At 37.2% G+C, this 20,155-nt stretch overlaps 1 protein-coding gene and 1 pseudogene across 4 annotated transcripts in view; both read left to right on the plus strand.

The window, feature by feature from the left end:
* Cntnap2 (contactin associated protein 2) overlaps positions 1-20,155 on the plus strand; it is a 2,081,788-nt gene that overhangs the window by 832,256 nt on the left and 1,229,377 nt on the right. The window lies entirely within an intron of this gene.
* Positions 1,014-3,179, plus strand: LOC106010705 (KH domain-containing, RNA-binding, signal transduction-associated protein 3 pseudogene; annotated as a pseudogene).

Genomic DNA, 20,155 nt, shown 5'->3' on the forward strand with positions numbered 1-20,155 from the left:
AATGAGCTACATTCCCAGCCATTCATTCATTCATTCATTCATTTACAGGGTCTCATTAAGTCAATAAATTGCCTAGACTGGGCTTCAAGTTGCCATCCTCCTGCCTCAGCCTCCCAGAATGCTGGGGTTATAGGTGTGAATTGCCACCGCTGGCTCAATTCTTTGCTTTTCTATAACCATTTACCTAAAACGTGAAGATCTCCCCTGGTAAGCAGTAAAACAAACTGCAAACTCGATCGCTGCATGTTCATCTCACAGCTCTGCCAAGCACCAAAGCTTTATCATAAAAATTCTGGCCAATCTTGGTTTCTTTGGGTTATATATCGAGAATTAGCAAAACTTATGCCATAAAGTTTTCCAGAATAACATTGAAGGTCTATGAATATATGAAAACATAAAGTTTTTAATTGATTTTTTAAATGACTAAATTTCCAAGTGAAATCATTTGTAACTTTCAGAGCAACTTTGAATCCACAACATTTTCATTGTTGATGAAAAGTAAGCAGATTTTAACCATGAAAAAATTCAAAGACTTCTAAGTGTTGTTCTCTGTTACTTCTCCCTGTCACTGTAAATTTCATTAATATTATGGGTGCTGTCAATAAATAATATGCAATATTTAGAATGTTTATACTTTGTACTTTAATAGAATTTCTGCTTTAATACTAAAAATGATGAAAGATTTATAATTTAGAAAACAAGATGTAGAAGACAATACTGTCAAGGTCAAAATAGCTATTTCCATTTTAAAATAGCTAATTCTTTTCTAATGGCAAATATTACACATAGATAATGATAACTCATTAAGATAGAAATTGGTAAGAAATATTTATTAGTTTCTTGAGTTTCCTTAAAACACAACTACTTCTTTTCCTCCTGTGTATAATACAGCAGTAGATGTTTTCATGAAATTACTAGAATAGTTTTCTTTAAGCTTCATAAAATAACAAAATTAATTTCAATCTGAGAGAATATTATCTCATCCTTAAATAATTTTTCATAGATTTCTATCTCTTGTATTGTTTTTACAGCTCAGATTTTAATCTCCTTTTTAAAACAGAAACATACTAATTTCTTGTTTTTATAAAGGTAACCTTCATTTGCATCTTTAGTTGTATAATTACAGGTGGCTTTAATTCCTTCCTTTAGGCCTTTGAGGAAAATTAATGTGGGGCCATTAATGTGTAGGTGAGTGGTAGAGCAGTTGTTCAGCATGTGAGAGGTTCTGAGTTCAATCCCCAACACCAAAATAAAAAACCAAAACAGAGAAAAAAAGTAATTGTGACTAGATCTACATGCATCTTTATTTGCACATTTTATTCAGTGAAAATAAACAATGAAATTGTAATTTTTTCCACCAATTTCATGGTGGAAGACAAAGAAACAATAGTAATGGATGATTTCATAATCTTAGGCTACAGTAAAATTCCTATACCTATATATTCTTCTGTTATTATAAAATTGTCACCTAAACTTATTACTTTCTTTTTTTCTTTCAAAAGTTTATTTAGTATCAAGCAAGAGGAGACTTTGCTTAACACTACAGAACATTTCAAAACTTGAGTTACAAAAGAATACCACATTATTTGCATTTGTAATTGTCTTCCCTTTTTACACATGTTGGCAAGAGAAAAAAAACTAGCATATGGCTGAAAGGTAAAATAACTAAATTCTATGGAAACCTTTAAAATGAAAGTGAGGCTTATGTTAAAAGAATGGATTAACATATTTAGTAAACCTATTTTTCGTTTAACACTAGTTAATCAAAGTTATTTTTCCTTTTGATGACCTATTTCTTCATATACAGATTGGAAATAACAAAATTTTACATGTCTTTTTTTTCCTGACCAGGTTGATGTTTCGACAGAGTAGTTTTAAGTTCCATCCATTCAGATTTTAAACATTTTGATTTATTTAAAAAGGGATTGTTCATAGAAATAATTACTTTGAGCAGTATACAGGACGGTGGGAACTGGCCATTGCACAACATCAGACAGCACAATCAGGGTCTGCCATATGGCTGGTCCCTGTAGACGCCCTTCACTGTCCTCGCCGAAGGTGCCTTGTGTCTGGAATTAGTCCACTCCTCTTGTCCACAGGCATCGAAGTCTCCTCGCTGAGCCCATGCCCGTAATCATAGTAATCAGCGCCACTTTGGGCTAGGGTGCTGTAGCTGTTATCGCAGGAATCGTAACTCTGTTCATCATAAGTCGCCTATGCCGCCGCGGTGTCTGGCCCGGTCCGTGCAGCCGGAGGAGAAGTACCTGCCCGATGGTGGAGAAGGACTCGCTGGACCCCTCCTTCACGCACGTCCTGCGCCTAGTGAACCAAGAAATAGAAAGTTTCAAAAAGGGGAAGGCAAAGATGAAGAAAAGTACATTGATGTGATTAATAAGAACATGAAGCTGGGACAGAAAGTGTTCATTCCTGTAAAACAGCTTCCTACATTTAACTTTGTGGGGACACTTTGGGGTCCACGTGGCAATTCCCTGAAGCGTTTACAAGAAGAAACCTTGACAAAAATGTCCATCCTTGGAAAAGGCTCCATGAGAGACAAGGCTAAGGAAGAAGAGTTGAGGAAAAGTGGAGAAGCTAAACACTTCCACCTTAGTGACGATCTCCACGTCCTCATCGAAGTGTTCGCCCCACGTGCAGAAGCTTTTGCCTGCATGGGACATGCTTTGGAAGAAATCAAAAAATTATCTCATCCTTGACTATAATGATGAGATCAGGCAAGCACAGCTGCAGGAATTAACATATTTGAAGGGTGGATCAGAAAATGCAGCAGTTCCCCTAGTTCGAGGGAAACCCACCTTGCCTACAAGAGGTGTGCCAACCCCAGCAATAACCAGGGGAAGAGGGACAGTTACAGCCGGACTAGTTGGAGTTGGGGTTCCACAAGGAAAACCAATAACCAGGGGGGTCCGAGGGCCAGTGAGCCAGGAAAGAGGGCTTCTCACACCCAGAGCAAGAGGAGTCCCCCCTGCTGGGTACAGACTTCCACCACCACCCCCAGCACAGGAGACCTATGGAGAGCATGACCATGATGATGGATATGGAACTGCTTATGATAAACTTATTATTTTCCAATGGAAACAGCTACTTTGATCTTGACCATGTTGTTTTTTTACTTCATCTTGTTTTCAAAATTACAATTCTTTCATTATTTTCAGTATTAAAGCCAGAACTTCCATCAAAGTGGAAAATATAAACACCCTAAATATTATATATTATTCTTTGACATCACCCATATTCTCATTGCAGAATATTTCTAACTTTTTCTCCCATCCTTTGCCACTCATCTCAGTGGACATTACTAAAGGCATATATGTCTAAGCTTCTATTTTGGGCACAGCTATTTTTAGGCTGCCCAGAGTTATGGTTGGATGCAAAAGTACCCAGAAACCAGACTAGTTTCAAATCCCAGTTTCAAAGCCCTGTCATTTTCTAGTTTCCTTGAGCAAGTTTCTTAGCTACTCTGTACCTCAGTCCTCTCACCTATAAAAAAACCATAACAATATTACCTATATTCTAGAGTTGTTGCAAGATTAAATAAGTTAATATTTGTAAAGATCCTGGCACACATAACTCATGCAATATAAGTGGAAATTTTGTGCAATGCAATTATGGAAAAAGATGCACAGATTATAGGTAAAAGTACAGATATAGGCTGGAATATATCATTTTATTCACCCCTTATTGTCTCCTATATTCTCAGATTTGTTTCTCTTGCCAATGACATCTGGTCTACCTTTCTTCCGTTGTTCAAAGAGTGCTACGCATTTTAGATGACACGTATTCTTCTCCAGTGTATGCTACGTAATTAAGTAAATTGTTGCATACTTTTCATCAGTGTAGAACTATTGTGGTGCATGTAAGATTTCACCTCTGCTACAAAATCTACTCTAAAAGAATTACATAAATGAGGAAAATAACACAGACAATGCCAGTTTTATCTCCCAAATCAGTGGCAGTTTGACTTTCTTTACAAGAGTTAAGCATGTTTTTGTATCAAATACTCAGTTGCTCATTAATTAAAGTTGAACAAATTCAATATTTTTTATTCATCAGATTAACCAAAAACCACCATGTCTGCAATTTATATTCATCCTGTGAACTGCATATGCATTAAACATTTCCATCTGGAGCCCCAATGATTGTTTTTCTCCCATCTCATGCTTGGTAAGCTGTTACTGATTAGACAGGGAATTCTGAAGCTGTTAAAAGCACATGCTTTTTGAAGCTCTATCACCTTGGTGTTCTTTCCTTCTGCACAGATCTGGATTGATGTCTGCAGGTTTTCTTTTGGCTGCAATCCAGACAGAAGCTGTAGGTCCCTGAGCTGGGATGGTTTAATGCACACAACCTTATTATATGACTCCCCTGTCCCCTCCCACATGCACAAATTTTTTCCTTAATTAAAAAAATTGCTCGACTAACTAGTATAAATCATATTTCTATTTTCTTCCTTACTTGACTCAGATAGTTTGATGCATACTCTATGCTGTTCTCACTAAGATGATATAACCAGAATGTAATATTTTCTAATAATTATTCTAAGACTTTGATTGGTTTGATTCATTTAATTCTTATGAACTATGTTATGAGGTATCATTATCCATAGTTAAGAGGTGAGGGAGCTGAGACCACAAGGAGTTTGAGGATCATTCTTGAGATCAAACAGCTAGGAAGCTGATAGAGTGCAGCCACAAACCTACATGTTAATATTTGGGACAGGCCACATGCCACCATACCAGGGACCACATAGCTTATCTGTGCTCCTAAGCATGGAACATGCACCTGGAGACAGCTCCAGTGACAGTCTTGAGTCCCGAAGAGTCCAGCCTTAGTCTTTTATAACACATACCCTGTCTCTTTGGATTACTTAATAGAAAATATTTCACAAACAAAAAAATGGAATATAGTCTATGAGACATTAATGATAAAATAACCCACATCCATCACAATTATACAGGTCTATTTTTTGAGATTCACTTAGTGTTTGTCTTTTCACAGTACCTATAACTCCTAAGGATCAAATTTATGCATCATCAGTGCAATATTATGTTATATATTTTTCAAAATTGAGCTCAGAAGAGTAACATTTCTTATGAAAATCCTCAAAGTTAGTATTAGAATTTAAAACTCAGTCCATTTTTGCATAGGTTTAAATTTTCTTTTTATTTACCTACTTAAAACCCTTTAACCTAAAAATATATAAGAAAGACATAAGCTTTACCCAGTGAGTGGTCAAATAAGTCCCTAATCAGAAGCTAACTGATGTAACCAGATCTCTCTCTATTCTCTTCCTGTGTGGTATAAATTTGATGTTTTTGATTTGTGCATATTCTAAAAGATGTTCCATCATTGTACCTGGATACATTTAGGTATAAGGGAAAGTGTGTTTCAAGGTAATCTCCCCGTGTGGAAACAAAGGAATAGTTATTTAAGGTAAGCATATCAATTGTTTTAGAATTACATAGGTCCCTTTTTGTAGTTTATGTCTGGATTATATATTTTACTCTCTTCCCTCTAGTATTTAGCCTAACATACTGAGGGAACTTAATAAATGTAGTTTAAGTAAATAAATTATCAATAAGTTAATTAATCCATACATGAAATAATAAAAAATTATTTGTGTTTAATCGGATTTTCTATAGTCAGCAAATGAGGTTAAAACTCCTTTAGTATCTAAAAAGATGGCATTTATTTTTCATGAAAATCCTATGTTTACTATATGACTTTACAGAATCATGGATATATCTTTATGTGATTTCAGTCTCATTATAAGGAAATCCTGTGCTATGCACTAATGAAGGCCTTTGCTATGTTATAATGCTATGCATTATAAATTTGAGTACTTATAAAATCAAGTTTATTTCTCATGTTTGGGAAGCATTTTTGTTTTGTTTTTTGTTAACAAATTACATGATTCTGAGGGAGTGCCTTGAGAAAAATACTGCTTAACTAAATTTCTCTTAAAATAATAACACCTTTAAAGACTTCCATTACCCATCTCTTAGTATTATTATCTTCCCCTGCATACCACTTGTCTGGACTGGAAAACAATACTATGGGTGAGATCTTTTCTTTAGCCATACATTTATTATTTGGTGAGCTAGAATATATAGAATGTATAAATGTAACCATTTTACCTTATGTCATCTGTCCAAACTTTTACAACTCATCATTGTGTATTTTTAAGTTCTCTTTATGCCTTATAATTTCATTATGTTTCTTCCCATTATATCATTCAGAAACTCTTTTATAAGTCATCTTCTGATCCAGGGAGCAGGAGATATAAATGATTAATAGCAGCGAGCAATTTACTTGCATCTACAACCCCAATGACCTCTGTTTCTGTAGAAATTATATAGCTAAGACACACACACAGAAACTCGGTAAGTCCAACAAGGAGTCATGTTGCCCAAATAAATTTGTCTTTAAACCCCGGGGCCTCATTATATCATAATTTGAAATGGTAGAAAAACCCACTGAGGCATGTCACTGCAGCACTTTCCTACTGGAAGTTCTGAGAAAAATTCATTAAAGTATTTTCAGCTTTAATACTAATCAATGGCTTCTATTATAAGAAACTTTCACAGGCATATTATTACAGAGGTATTTTAATGAGAATATCATGAAAATAGTGCATCACATTTAAAAAAGAAAGAAATAGCTATCTTTGATCTTGATGACTTTTAAAAGAGGAGAGATTTGAAGAATCAGTATGAATGTAAAGAAAACAAACAAGAGTAAGGCACCAAGAACAAAATGGATTGATTCAGAGAAGCAAATGAGTGAAACTGATAAAAAATGACAAAGCAATTTAATGTTTGTCTGTGTGCTTTTTGATCTATCCACAGAAAGGGATCCATCTAAAACTCCCTCCCTCTTACAAAACAGTACTTTCTCTAACTCGATCAAATAGCATTTGTCTGGAAAATGACTAGTTTCATCTCTAGTAGGATAAAAGGAAAGTGAAGCAAAACCTTTGAAAAATGTAGTACAGGGCATCAAAAAAAAAAAAAAAAAAGATGAGGAAGTTAAGCTCTGCCTCTGCTGTCCTCTAATGTGGTGAAAAACTTTATCCTTGCTTCAGTTGTATTTGGAAGAGATGCTGTGGTGTGGTGTACGGGCTCAGGGCAGAGTAATGCTGCCTGCAGCTTCGTGTGTGTGTGTGTGTGTGTGTGTGTGTGTGTGTGTGCACGCGCACTGCCAGCTCATTCAGTCACCAAATAGTGGTGAACTTCAGAGACTCAAGGCCTCTTCTTGCAGTCAAGCTCTCCTTTCACAAACTGTGTCCTGGGGCTTCAGTATCCCTCTCTGGCATTTCTTTCTTCAGTAAATTACTGTCCCTCTTTATGTCCTCAAATTCTGGGGCATCATTAGGTATTTATGTCTTAATGTGAATTCTTCTGTGGAATTCTTCTCAGCATGTCTATTGGCTGAGTGAATGTTGAATGGCACAGGAACAGTGAGTGAGGTGGGTGGACACCAGAGAAAAAAGCGTTTATTTCTTTTTTCTTTTCCTTCTTTTTAAACAATGATGAGCCCTACCATAGATGTATTGAAGTGGTATAAGAGCAATCTATTATGCACCAACATGTGTATGTGTTAGTGTAATGGGGGGTTGGATTTATATATGCTACCTTTATACGTAACTAGCTGTATTTCACTTGCATAGCTTATTTGTCCTGCCAATGGTGGTTTCTGGTTTAATGATATTTTCTACTTTATCTTAATGGAATTTTCCGCAAAAGTGATACCACAGAAACAGCATTTTATTTTCATTTCTGATTGAACAATTTCAACACCAAATGTAGATCTTAACAGTGGCCATTTATGTTTTATTTAGTAAGAAAAGGTATCAAAAGTACTCAGATGTCCTTTCACTACAGTGCAGTACATTTTAGAGCAAGATTTGGACTGTGCACAAAAGTTGTGTGCATTCATGAATTTCCCTGACCCCAGGACTGTAATCTGCATTTTCACAATCCCATTCTAAATCCTTTCTAGATTTTAAGAAGAGAAGATTTACCATATCGTTCTACTGTTGCTTCAGATTTTGGAAAATTTTCTTTTGGGTCACAAAAAGTAAATCAAATGAGCTCATAGAACAGTGATCCTCTAAAATTGAAAAGGGAAATTTCTAAGAAGGATATTAAGATTTCTCTAGGGTAATTCTCAAAACCAGAAGTTTTGCCATTGGAAAACAAGAAACAGGAAACAATAAGAAATAGGTATCTCTAAGCTCTGCAAAGCTTTGTTAACCCTACATTTTCAAATGTTTCTAAATCTTAACAAAGCATTATTTACAAAGCTATCAAAGTGACAAAATATTCAGAGTAGTCACTCATAAAAAAGTAGGTTCTGGGCAGGTGATTTAGCTCAGTGGTTTCACCGCCTACTGCGCAAGCGCAAGGACAGGAGTCCAATCCCCGGTACCAAAAAAAAAAAAAAGTAGGTTCTAAAGTTTTCTATACTGTTATAAGAGTGAGTAACTCAAGGATTGGCGATTAGGTTTTGAGAGGCTGTGTCTGCTCTCAGCAGCCCCCAGGTTCGCCCAGCATGTGGTCAGGACAAGGCTGCCCATCCAAGATGCATTGTATGTGTGGCTAAAGGAGTTTGCCCCTTCCACCCCTAGATTCAAGTGAGAACCACAGGACCCCAGCTCTTGTCACAGGGAGACAAATCCCTCTCTTTCACAGATGTTACAGTGCCATTTCAACTTCTCTTTTTGTTCTTGGGTCCCACATCTCATATCCCCAGGAGCTCCCTGTGCTGTTATTTAAAGGGATTGGAGTCCTGCTTGTCCCAGTTTGATGGCTCCAGACTCCCAGGCTTGGCCCTTCACTGTTTAAGTCTGCAAATGCTCCGCACAAGCTTCTCCTACTATGTCTGAAACCTTAAAAATGGCACCCGTTCCCATCTTTACAATGCCATTGGGAAAACCTTTTTTGTCTGTTTTGTTTTTTTACCCATGCATGAAACTTTATACTTTTTCCTTCATTTTAACTTGATTTAGCTAACATATTTCCAACTGCAGCATCGTGATTTAGTAATTGAAACATTTTCATTTTGAACTCTTCAGAATCTCATCAAATCTAGTTGTAAAATACAAACATTGGAAATACTTTTGTTATAAATCTGGGCATTGGGTTGAACTTAACTAGATTTGATAATTAAGGATATAAAAATGGGTTTCATTGAATACATTCATTCAAGCAGATATTAGGCTAGTGAATTCCTATACTCAATAAATATTGTTTTCTGGATAGCAACTTTATAAACTATAAAGAAGCAAAGGCTTATACTATGCTAGTATAATTAGAATCACAGATACAAGGCTTAAATTCAAGTCTCCCTTTGAATTTTTCTTAGATGTTTGTACACATTGCCAACTTCTTCCTGCACCACAGATTTTTCAGAGCGCAGTGAGAGGGCTCTGTCAGTGTGTTATGGCTTATGTCTATAAGTCCCCCAAAGCCTCATGTGGTCACGGGCAGGGCTTTCAGAGGTGGCTGGAGGTACAGTGTGTGATGCTGGGATTAAGTGTTTGATGCTGAGATCAAGGGTGTGTGATTAATAAATTAATCCACTAATTGGTTTGGCATAGCTCTGGGTGTGGATGATGGAAAGGCCCACTTTGGTGTGAGTGCTACCTGCCCTAAGGGTAGGTAGCCTGGATAGAATGTGAAGGACAGAAAGGGGGCTACTATCATCACTTGCTGCTTCACTACGTCACATATTGCTGCCTCGCTGTCTTCTGCCTGCATCTCCTGTGCAATGCCCCTCCACAATGCTACCCTGCCTTGGAGCCAGCCAATTATGAACTGAAACCTCTACAAACTGTGAGCTACAGTAAACCTTTCCTCCTTTAAGTGTCAGGTATTTTGTCTCAGCAACAAGAAAAGTAACTAAGACAGATGTTGCAAGAAAAATAACTAAGACACAGAGGCTTCTACAGCACAGGACACCCTAAGACATTAGTCAGGGCAGTGAATCCTTACAACAGACACCAAGTCACATGCCTTTTCCCTTTCATTTTGCTTCTCTATGTTTTGTTGTCTTCCTTGCTTGGAAGAAAATGAGCTGCAACAGGGAAATCAGCAAAAATATCTTTCAGTAAGCATGAAGAGTCACATAGTCATCAAGCATGGCACCTCGGTATGTTCTAATCCATGAATGCTATGATAAAACATGAGCCCTTTTCCTCCCAGGCCTGAGCCAGTACTACACTTGATACTGGTGTTTGTTGTTTATTTGTTTGATTTTTTCATAGTACTTGGTATGGAACCCAGGGATTGCACAGGCTAGGCAGGTGCTCTACCACTGAGCTACATCCCCAGCCCAGGTGCAGCTGTAAGTACTTCACAGTTATTAATTCATTCTATCTTCAAGCTTCTCCAAAGCACACCATATTTAGTGCAGTTTTGTAACTTCCTCTAGGTCACATAGACCAAGTAGTAAAGCAGAATTAAAAGCATAGCATATTTAACTAAATCTCTACATGGAGTCTCCAGCTGCTGTGAACTGAGGTCAGTTCTGCTATTGTTATTGTACTGAGGATTGAATCCAGGGCCTTCACAGTGAGCTACATTCCCAACCACTGATTGATTGATGATTGATAAATTGATGATTTACTGATTGATTTCCTTAAGTCACTAAGTTGCCCAGATTGGACTCGTACTTGTGACCCTCCTGACTTGGCCTCTTAGAGTGTTGGGATTCCAAGGACGTGCCCCCACAATCAACTATGTTTCAGTTGGATGGGATTAGGCATTTTATTTTATGTTTGGTGACGCTCACATTCACTTTCCTTGACACCAGGTAATTACAGACATCTGTATTTTGTTTACTTTACTTAGATAAATTTTCCCATGTTCTAGAATTAAAAGAGTTCAATCTTACTAATTGTGTACCTTTTTAAACATTAGTGGGACTCCAATAATATTAGCATACTATTCATCATTATAAATGATCTTGTTAGATTCCACTTCTAATACCTTTAACATAATTAAGAATAAACATTTGTTTTCTTTAAAAAATAACAATCATATAGGGTGTTTGGGATGTAATATTTTTACTCTAATTTTCAAATTTTGAAACTTTAGTACATAGATTTTAGCTGTTGTCCAAGTAGTCATTCACAAAAGTGTTTCAGTATCTCTAGATTTTGTATTTTTAAAATGACTTTGGGAAGGTCCAATTAAAATAATCCACAAATTAATTAATTAATGTGCTAAAATAATCAACAAATGTGAATATGCCCTGAAATTTTGAATTCTTCCATTTCAGATAAAATCCAAAAATAAAAACAAATGAATAGGGTGTGTTTTTTTTTAATTTTGGAATTTTTTTTTTTATCCTTTGTAATCTTGGGCAAATCACTCACAATACAAGATGCTTAATTCTGGAACTGAAGAGAATATTACAGGCCCAGAGAGTAAATTATTTCCCCAAGGGCCTATTGGCCAGGACCACTTCCCTGCCTCTGGGCTCAAAGCTGTGTTGCCCTTTACCCCAAAGGGTGGGTCTGATGCTTCTGGTTCAGCCGCATTCTTCTGGGTCATGAGAAAGCTGGCATGGCTTTCATTTTCTGATACATTTCCTCCTCAGCAAGCATTTATCCCTCAGAATGAAGACATGTGCTGTGCTTCTGGGTCTACATTAAGAGAAACTGGACCATTGACATTTGAAGGACTTTTCTGCCCTACTATAAATAGCACTTGTAAGACCATTGTATCTGTCATGCCTTGAGAAGTTCATAAATTGTTAGGACTGACCTAAACTGGGAAAAATGTCAAATTCAGAATGTTGAAAATAAGAAGAGTAGACACTGTATCAAAAAAGTGCCTATTTTCAAATTCACTTCTTTTCCTAATAGCCCTCAAAAAATAATAACTTTTCTAAAATTAATGTGGATTTGTGACATCTGTCTGTTCTTATGTTTTCTCAATTCAAAATTATCCCATTCTTAGAGCTGTGGGATTCTGCAAGCACATCAATAGATTTTTAATATTTTTAATATTTTACTGAAAAGAAAATCAAGTCTCTTCAAGAGAAGTCCTTGATTTATATTTGAGTAAAATGCAAAATATAAATTCTACAAAGGGATATTTAAACTCTTAAAATATAAGAAGTCACATACATAGTCATAAAGTACATATATTGCTGTCAAATAATTTAGGGCTTAGAGAATATACAGGTTAATATTCTCACTTTAGTAAACTCAATATAATTTCTATTCTTATCTTGAAAATTTTAAGTAGAATATTTCTTATAAAGTCAAGAAAAGTAGGCAATAACCAAATGATTTAAAGAAAATTTGGACCCTACCTAGGAAATTTAAGTTACAGGATAGAATGTGAACTGTGTGAGTGTCTAAGAATTGGATCTTGCATAGTCTCTTATTACTAAAGTTAGATTTGCTATATATAAAGTTCTGAACAATTTGTAAAGAGTAAGTTATGTTTACTTCCATGAGAGAGTTTAATGGCAGCTAAGATGTGAGGAATAAGAGATTCAGCTTTATTTTCCTTAGTTGTAGGTTGGCCTATAGTAAGTCCCCAATTTACGAACTTTCAAGTTCTGAACTTTCACAGGTGTACTGAATAAGAATCATTTTGTCAGCTTATGGATGAATCCAATTTACAACCAGTCTCCTGGAATGGAGCTTGTTCTTAAGTCAGGGACTTTCTGTACTAAAATGTATATCTATGCAGTGAGAATAAATACAAGTAACAAAAGAAGTATTATTTTGGTCAAATGATACCAATGTAGCATTGCACACATTTACAAGGAGATTTGCAATTTTATCAAAGTTCTTTTAAATATTTTTAGTAGATTTTCATTGACATATATGTACTATTTGAGATGGTTCTTTACTTGCCCATTTTAAAATACCAGAATGCAATGCAAATACAATGACTTCTCATTATCCATAATAGTTACAAAGTACTCAGACACTGAATTAGCAAACACTGACCAAATGCTTCTACCAAAAATGTAGGGCTAGTTCTGTGTGTGCTTCTGCTCAGTGCATTGCAATCAATCAATCAGTATATAATGTTTATTTGTGTGTATTTCTGTTTACAGACACCTTGAATGATATTCACTGAGGTTTCACTAATGTTGAACTCATGGGAAACGATTTTGGCTATGTTCTTTAAGGATACAATGTAAACTATATCTTAGGCCTGACAGCTGATCTGACAGCTAAGCACAGCTGTTCTATGTGCAGAAGCACTGCACTTTATGCTTGGGGGGGATGCATTTTAAACTGTGAAATACCCCTAAAAAGGCACAAAAATATGAACTATGTGGCAAGAACAGACTACAAGAAGGGCACTCTGAGAGTTGTCCCAAGGAGCCAGAGGGTGCCTTCTTGGATGTTGGCTGTGAACACACAGCCCTGGTGTCTGGTGATTTGGGTTTTGCACAGTGGTTGGTGAGCGTGGGGTCACAAATACCTTTTTCAGCAATTAGGCAAACTCGTAAATGCAGAATCCACAAGTCATGAAAGATTATTCAATGAAGTCATGAATGGATCTGTTATTTAGCATTTTAATTCAGTTAGGCATAAGTAACAAAGTACCAGAAAGTGAGGTAGTTTTATATACATATTAAGGCTGTAATAACTAAAGTAGTCAACTGACTGGTTTAGCATAGCTGTGGGTAGATAATGGGAAAGCTCATCCAGGGTGCAGGTGGCACCAGCCAATAGACTTTTAGGCTTAATGAAATAAAGATAAGGAAGGCTTGCTGCCTCTTGCCTACCCTGCCATGGACTGTTTGTCTTCTACCACATCCTTTTGCCATGCTGCCCTGCCTTGGAGCCAGCCAATGGACTGAAACTTCTACAAACTGTGAGCTAAAAATAAACCCTTCCTCCTTTATCTTGTGGGTGTTGGGTATTTTGTCCCAGTAATAAGAAAGTAACTAAGATAGCACAAGTTCATAGTTGTAGAGCTGTTTGCCTCAGGAAGAATCATACTGTGAGTCTCACCTATACCTTATTTAGTTGCTATGTAGTTGAGACTTCACATTTAAAATTCAAAGTTAATGCTGGGACAAACTAAGACTTTGGGGCTACTGAGATGGTATGAACATACTTTGCATGTCTGAAGTGTATGAATTTTGGGGGTGGGGTTACAGGGCAGAAGGCTTTTGTTTGAATACTTGTGTCCTTCCAAATTATATGCAGAAATCTAATTATCAAAAGGATCAAGGTATGATATCTGTTATGTACCAATACCATCTCATGAATGTATTTATTGTGTGTTGCAAACATATACTAACAAAAAAATTATTAAAAGAGAAATTTCATCATCAGTTGATAATATTAGAAAGCAGGGCATTTAGAAGTGAATAGGTCAGGAGGACAGAGACTTTGTGATGGATTGGTACTCTATAAAGAGGCCCCCAGAGAGCTACCAGTGTCACTATGTGAAAGCACAGCAAGAAGATTCCTTCTATGAAAGTGGAAGCTCTCAGGAGCTGCCATATCCAAAGGCTGTTCTTTGCACAGTCAGTCTGTCCTCCAGGCTCATTGCCAGGATCTTCAGTGCCCTGCTCAGAAAGATTTGCTGGGGGCGGGTGCTGCCCCTTCAGTAGCTCACTGTAGTGGGCCTACCTCTGTGATGGCTTTGAGCCTGGGTCACAGGACTGCAGCTCTTCTAGGTAGGGACCATTCACTTGTGGCACTCCCAGTCTGAAATCCTGGGGACAGCTCCCCTGCCCCACCCCTGGCACCACCACACCTTAGCCTAGAGAGTGCTCTCTGCAGAACCCACACCCTCACAGCTCTTCTTTTCTTGAGTTCTGCAGAGCTCTGCGCTAATCTTTGGTACCTTGGTGGCGACACTTCACCCTCACAGCTTCACGGGGATCAGCACACGGTGAGGCTACAGGTGAAGAATGTGGCAGCCAAGCACAGGGCACAGAGCCTCAGAGCAAAGCAGGGCAGTGTGTGCCAAGGTTCCACAAAGGCCCACAGCTGGCCCTTTGAAATTGTTCTGTGGCCCAGCCTTGGCCCTCCAAGCCTGCGATGGGAGGGACAGATGATTTGTGATCTTTGAAACACCTTCATTGTGATTCTACCCTTGTCTTGGACAATATGGTTCTGGAGTCTTTTCAATGATCAATTCATACTCATCTGATAAGTAGTTGCTTAACCCTTGTTCTCTCCCAAATGCAATTTCATGTTTTTTCCAAAGTGGATAAAATGAGTTTTCCCAAGTTTTAGATTCTGCTTCATTTCTAATCATTTTGTCTATAAATTCTGTTTCTCTCTTGCCTTTGACAACAGCCACTCAAGAGAAGCCAAGACACCTCAATGCTTTGCTTAGAAATTACCTCAGCCATATACTCAGTCTTATCACTTGCAAGTTCTCCCCTCTATAAAATGGTAGAACACAAAGGTATGTCAGCCAAATCTCTGACACTAAAACAAGAGTAAGAAAGAGTTGCTCTTTCTTTATTTTCAATAACAAGTTCATTTTTGAGACATCCTCAGAATGGCCTTGGTTATTCCTATTTCTACCCACATTCTTTTTACACCTCCTAGCTATGCTGTAAGAAGACTGGAGCCCTCTTTACACCTCTCCTTTTGGCTTTCAAGATTCTCACCTTAAATTTTCCCTTTAAGATTCATTCACAGCAATGCAGACTTTTCCAGCATGAATCTCAAGATTCTTCCAACCTCTACCCATTATCCAATTTCAAAGTGTTTCCAAATTTTCCCTATTTTGCTGGAACATCACTCTATATCCAACACCAATGTTCTGTCTTAAACTATCAGGTGGCTATAAAATAATCGTGTAGTATAGGTAACTTATAAACTACAGATATTTATACCTCAAATTCTAGAGATCATAAATTGAAGATAAATTAAAGTTTTCAGACTTATGATGGTCCATACAGTCTTACATGTTGACAGTGTCAAAGTTTAAAGGGTTTTTTCTGGTACTCAGTTACAGTGGCATAGAAGCAAGTTCTGGTGTGTTATTGCCCAGTAGAGTGAGTGTTGATAACCTAGAAGAAAGTTATCTAGAAAGTTTCACCAAAAGAAAATGATAGACATCCTCAAACATTATAAAATGTATACATGTATTGACACATCCCATACTACCCCATTAATATGTATAAAGTTTTTATGTTTTACGTATTGATTAAAAGTGAATTTAAATTTTAAAATGCAAGGTGGGAAACCAGATGTGCGGCCAAATAAACATATGTGAGTCAATAGCTTTAAGCAGCAGATTCAGCCTGGTGGGACCCTGCCTTCTGCTAACCAGAAGCAGAAGGTGCCTGATTTCCCTGTCCTCACAGGGTGACGGGGGCAAGGCTGCCCCCTGGGGCTTCTTTTACAAAGACAGGAGTCCCATTCATAAGGAGTCCACTCTCTTAGCCAAATCGCCTTCCAAAGGCCCCATCTGATGTCATCGCCATGCTGATTAGGTTTCCACTGGTAAAGTTGGTGAGGACACAAACATTCAGACCATAGCGGCTGGCTGATAATATATTTCCTCTTTGGCAAGTCTTCTAGCCACCATCTCAATAAATGAAGTTCAATGTATGGTATTTTCTTTTCTTCTATATTTCTTTATCCTCCTTCTCTGCTTTCCCCCCTCCCTCTCTTTCATCCCATTCCTTCTTTTCCTCCATCTCCTCTTCCTCAATGTTATTACAAGATTGTTTTTTTCATTTCTACCTTTATTTTACAATTGTATATCTTATCCAGCTACAGAAAATAAGAAGGAAAAACACATTTTCTCAAAACTTGGCCCTGGCTTACTTACTAACAATATTTAATGAGCTATTATTAATTAAACAATTCATTCTCTCCTATCTCAAATATGGAGATTCTTGGTTGGGTGTTGTGTACACTTTTCTATTGCAATAACAACAGAACAAAAGAGAGATTCCCTAGCATCCTGGCCTACACCCATGAGTCCTCTGGCCCCTCTTAGGAGGGAGAAATATACCTTTTTTCTTTTATTTGTATTAACATTTGTTTTCTTTGGACATTCACTTCCATTGATTTAGAATTACTTATCTTGCCTTTTGAGAAGGTAAAAATCCTTGCTGATACACGCTGGAGTTATTTATAAGTAAATTATGCTTACATGGATAATTTAATTTCTCAGACTTATTTTGATCCATCCAGTCTTATATTTTGACAGTATCCAAGTTTAAAGAAATATTAAACCAAACAAACAATCTGTGAGCCAGTAGCTAGCAGCCTCTGCTTAATATGACCCTAAATCAATGGCTCAATGTTTAAAAATGGGGAGATGTCATTAAATATTTGGATTTATGGCCTCTCTTGAAAAATGAATATTTGAATAACACTAGCATTGCTGAAGAGCTTGTTGCCTACAGGTGTTTAGCAACTGTGCCCTTACATACTTATCACATCTGAGATACTCGCTCCTCACTCCCACCACAGTGCCCAAGTTATTAAGCCATTAAATAGCATCTTTTTACCTGGTGATTTCTAATCACAGATAAATATGTATCTCCATTACCGCTATCTCCAACAAAAATGAGAATATGGGAGACAGAAAACTATATGATACCTATATGATATTTATATTTCCTCATTTGTGTTAACAGCTTGTCCCTCCCCCTGGAACCGAAGTTATGACTTCTAATTTCCAGAGCTTCAAATCATTTTATCCCTGTCAGAGCTAGTTCTCTGCTTAAGTGGAACAATCACTGCTCATTTATAGAAAGAAATTAATTCAGCCTGTTCCATGGGACCCCAGGGAATGTGCAGATGCCATGAAATAATGGACGCCCCCATATCCACAGTGAACCAGATTCTTTCCAGCCCAAGTCACCAAGACGTTCAAGTGATCAGGCCACAGGGTACCATTTACTGTTTTACCAGACAGGACCCCACTGCTCTAGCAGAGAAGAGAGAGCACATTCTTTCACAACATGTGTACATTCTGAGCCTTATTAATACTATTTTATGGTTGAGGTAAGTTTCACTCAAAGGTATGTGAAATCAAACCAAAAATAAAACATAGCTGCAATGTACTATATCACAGAAATAAACTTGAAATGTACTGAGCATATGTCCCAATCTCTTGCAAAGAAGTGTGAATTGTTTGAACAAAATTATTTAACTTTCTTGAGCTTCTTTTTTGTTTTGTTTTCATTTTTAGGTATAAATTTTAAATAGAGCATAGAAATGTGGAATAAGTAAAGAAGTGACAAACTTCTGAGATTTTGTTTAAAGATTAAAGATGGTGAACATAAGTGAATTCAAATATTTAGTTTGTTCTAAAGAGGAATGTTTGACATTTTTAAAGGGAATATTTGATTCCATTAAAAGCCTTGATGCTTTTGCGTTATTGAATTTATCATGCTATTGGATAAAACTGTGACTGTAAGTATTCATCTAAAATCCTTCAGTCACTATAACTACTTCTTTTAAACTCTGAGTGATGACAATGCAGAAAGTTTGCATCCATTAATGACATAGGTGTTTCTGTGTAATGTCTGTCTACTATTAGAATGTTGGCTTCTTCTGTGGCTGGGTCTTTGATCTTTCTGCCCCATACCCCCAACCTCCGTTCCTCCTCTTGGATCCAAATGCAAGAGTTGTCTTTCTATGATGTGCATCTGAACACTCATTTTCTGCTTAGGATGCCGTCACTGCTGCACAGAGATACAGATCTCTCCACAGGGAACAGTAGGTCATTCATCTTATGACTGTATGATGACCATGAGTGCCTATAACCCATGAGCCTAATGTATGAATTAAGTTGACACCGAACTGAGGTCTTTAAAATAACTGAATATTTGACTCCCTCGTCTGTCTAGTTTTATCCTATTCCATTTAATTCTCTTCTCACAGGACTGTTCTTCTATTAGGTCTTTCTTAAAACTCACCCTTTTATTTCAGTAGCCCCAGAGACTTTTACAAAATTGGGGATGTAGAAGTTATGTCAGTGAATGCTAGCTGATATCAGACATTTAGTAATGCTTTCTAAATTTTACTTTCAAGGGGCTTTCTGAAGATCTATGAAATAACATGTGAACAACTCTAAGATTCTTTTCTTCTTTGATCACAACTTTGAGTTGCCTCTCTTTTTGTAAAATATGTAAAAGGAATTTTCTGTAGATGGTATTTTAAAATATATGAGTAGAAAGTCTGAGAGGTAGTAAGGCCAGCATAACAGGCAGAATCTGCCATTGAAAAGATAGTTTATTACTCCACAGTGCCCAGGAGGAGAGAGAGGTCAGCTCTGCTCCAAGTTGAGTCAGAAGGCACAGGGGGAGTCACCAGGGTCTGTCAGGAGGTGAAGAAGAGAGGAGAAAGTGGAAAGACAGTCTTGTGGTTTCCACAGGAAGACGTGAGTGAGGATAAGCCTATGTTGGTTTGGCTGGAATAATCTCCATGGGCTCTGGAGCAGAGAAGCTCTCTCCCAGGTAGTCTGTCACCTGGCATAGGTGACCAGGGCAAGGGGATATTGGTGCAGAAACTGAGAGCTCCAGAAAGGGGAGAGCTGAGTTGAAGATTGTGAGTTAATTACTTGGTGCTTGGAAAGCATACTTGTGGGTAAGTTGCTCACTAACTCCGGAAATTAGTTTGGCCCTTTTGGATCACCAAATCCCCAGATGTCAAGGCATCAGAACTAAAAAATAAAAGACATGGTTAAGACAAAGGGGAAACTGGAAGTAAGCCAGAGAAGATTCTGGAATGACCAAGATAACTATCACTGCCCTGTCTTCCCATGGCCCATTTCTACCATTTCTCCTTTACTAATTAGCACAAATTATCTCTTCAACACTGCTGAAACACTACCTTGGAGTAAGCTCTAGAGCTCCATTTCCACCCAAATCTCCACACTTCAGGCTACATAGCATGGAAATTTAGATATCAACACTGACAATGAGGTTTTAAAAATCTGAAATAAATGCTGGGAAACTATTAAAATTAAAGACACTCTGACAAGTTTCTTGACATTCATTCTTTTCCTCATCTCTGTACCATTTTCACTTAAGATTTATAATTCTAGATAGTCTTTTACCAAGCAGAAAAATAGATTTTGTATGGTCAAAACTGTAGAGCTATTTTTAGTAAACAGCAATATTATCACTGAGCAAGCAAGTCTAATTTGTTTGACTTTTTGAT

The sequence above is a fragment of the Heterocephalus glaber genome, unplaced genomic scaffold (assembly GCF_053883595.1).
Source record: "Heterocephalus glaber isolate CG9 unplaced genomic scaffold, H.glaber_assembly_v1.0 deba00000818, whole genome shotgun sequence".
NCBI classification, from domain to species: domain Eukaryota; kingdom Metazoa; phylum Chordata; class Mammalia; order Rodentia; family Bathyergidae; genus Heterocephalus; species Heterocephalus glaber.